The sequence below is a fragment of the Bombus impatiens genome, unplaced genomic scaffold (assembly GCF_000188095.3).
Source record: "Bombus impatiens unplaced genomic scaffold, BIMP_2.2 scf_0136, whole genome shotgun sequence".
Lineage (NCBI taxonomy): Eukaryota > Metazoa > Arthropoda > Insecta > Hymenoptera > Apidae > Bombus > Bombus impatiens.
In genome coordinates this window covers 1,355,286-1,357,936 of record NT_176555.1, presented here as the reverse complement: position 1 = coordinate 1,357,936, position 2,651 = coordinate 1,355,286, and the positions used below count along the sequence as shown (strand labels likewise).

General features: G+C 50.9%; 1 protein-coding gene across 1 annotated transcript in view; it reads left to right on the top strand.

Annotated features, from left to right (window-relative positions):
* LOC100743820 (homeobox protein caupolican-like) overlaps positions 1-2,651 on the top strand; it is an 80,305-nt gene that overhangs the window by 50,631 nt on the left and 27,023 nt on the right. The gene's annotated exons all lie outside the window — the stretch shown is intronic.

Sequence of the window (2,651 nt, the reverse complement as noted above, 5' to 3'; positions counted from 1 at the left end):
GGTGCCGCCATTAAAACAGGAGTCACGATCTCTCGTACTCGTTACACATATCCCGGCAGCAATGGTTATCGTTATCGCGAATTCGTAATATCTTTGCCCCGATATAACCGGAGTGATACACAATTTTAAGCGGCCCGTTGATGTTTATACCAAACGGACAACTGCCTTTTCTGCTTCGCGTTCGCGTTTAAAGGTACTCGATTCGAATCTCAAAGTCGCGACTTTCGATTCTTTTTACTTCATCCAAGGAGGCTTTACGAGACGATTGTAAAATCGTCTGAAAACAACGGGATAAATCGTCGAATTCTTTCTATCTTCGCTCGTTTCAAGAGTCGTCGTCCTTTATTCCACGTGCCGTTTCAATCATCATTTCTCCCCATCGAGTTTCGAGACTGGTATTTACAAAACAACACACGCCCAAACGAAGGTAGGCGACAATTAATCCGTAAGAAGGGTGACGAGCAAACCGGATGCTCGTTCTTGCCGCTCGTGGATAAGAGTTACGAGGGTGCTGTCAACACGAGGACCCCTGCACTTCATCTTGTAGGGAAGCTGCGGAATATCGATGGCGAGAAAGAGGTGGTTGTCGCGCATTGGGGACGACACCGTCGATCCGTGGCCGCAAACATTGTATCGGAGTAAGTGATTTCGTCGGTGACGGTGTGTATTTTCAGCGGGCGGATAGAGGCCGGCCCACGGGATCCGTATTTTCGTTACGGATCCGTGTTTTGATTAATAATGGCAGCACGGACGAAAAAGTGACGGGCGAATTTACGACGGAAATTTATTTCGCTCTCTCGCGTAGCACGCTCGACGCGCGCCGCTGTATCGCGATACATCGGCGATATATCAAAATCTGTCAGAACGGTAGAACGATTATTTATCGGGGCAGAATTAAAATTATGGGGAAAAAGTCGCTCTTTTGCCGCGGCGACACCAACATTCGCAGGTGGCGCGTTTACTCGAAACACGACGTGCAAAAATAAAAAGAAGGTAAAGGGACATGGTCACCTTTCGCGAGTGGCAATTTCGTCGTTGGTGGAGCGTCGAACGGGGAACACGGAGGAAAATAAACCAGGTCGCGTTACTTTCTTCGTGAGAGCGTTTTATGAGAAAAAAAGACGAAAGAGAAGCTCCGCCCTGGTAACCTGCATGTAACAACCCGGCTCGAAGGTGGCGCGCTGGCTACGGTTCTTGGTAGCTTCCGAGCAGCTTTCGTGGGAACGAACAGGGTTATTTTCGAAAACCATGTGTCGCGTGCCGTTGACAAAACGAGACATCGACGTAGATTTCGACGCTAGGCGTAATTGGAAACACTTGGTTCCCCTGCAGCTCTCGATTTTTCCTCGTGGCTCGTAAATCTAAATTCCCGTTTCTTTTTCGCTCTTCTTTTTTTCTCCCCTTTATCTCAAAACACGTTTCTCCACGGAGACACGTTTCTCGTTTCACGAGAGGAAATTTCGATGGATAATTAGAAGGGAAAAGATCATTGGCGGTGATAAGAATCGCGAGGAAGAACTCGATATCGAGCTAGATCTCGATCGACAGCCGTTCGAGTTCCTTTGATCTCGCCGAACGGCGCTTTCTCGTCATCGTTGAACGTGACGTGGTCAGGTCGGGTCGTCTTTCTCTCCTTCTTTCTTTCTCTCTCTCTCTCTCTCTTTCTCTCTGTCTCTCTCGTTTGCTCAGGGGGATGAGAAGACACAGAGATTCGAGAGAAACCGTGCACGGCGAACGGTTACAAAATGGCTGTAGGCAGCCGAGTGGGCGTACGTAATGGAGGCTTCCAGGTTGCCTGTATACATATATAGTCGCATTGCGAGTGTAGGGAGAGCAGTAGGTCTCTCTCCGTAGGAGAGCGAGTGAGTGAGTTTATTGATTGGCTTCCTCCCGGGGTTGGCTCGCCTGTTCGCCAAGCCTCTCTAGTCTCTATTCTCTCTTTCGCTCGCGCTCCCTTTCCCTCCCTCCTCGCTCTCCCCCCTTGCCGCCACTCTCTTTCGCTATCAAGCTCCTCGTTCCTTGGTCTCTGCTACGTTTCTCCTCTCCCACCTCGTCTTCTTCCACCTCTAACGTAGCTACCTCCTTCCACCCTCCAAAGCGAGCCAGCTCCCACAGGTGCTTTACTTACTTTGCTTAGCAACCCTCGTGTCCACACACAAACACGCTAGGCTCTCTGCACAGTTCACGCGCGTGTACACCTCCTCTGCTCGGCTTGCTCGCTCGTTCACGCACCACACGTCGCAGTTTTGATTCTCTCTCCTGTATCCACCGGTACTCTCTGTCCCTTGCCGCCTCTTCCTCCTTCTCTTCTACCTCTTTCTCCTCCTAGAGAATCCCCGCTTCCAACGAACGCGCGTACACGTCGCCGCGAAGCGTGTGTGCGCGCTCGCCCCNNNNTCGCCCCGTGCAAAACTCCGAACTGTAGGCATTGTTTATCGTGGAATATTCACCCTCTTCGCTCGGGCGGCGCTCTCCATTGCTCGCCGAGCCTCTATTAATTTACTTGCTTAATAATACGACGGCCCTCTCTCGCCCTCTTTCCTCGTTGTCCTCCCTCGTTCTATTTGTCTCCTCCACTCTGTGTCTGTGCCGTGCTTCTCGTCGCTTCGCTTCTTTCTCTCTCTCTCTCTCTCTCTCTCTCTCTCTGTCGT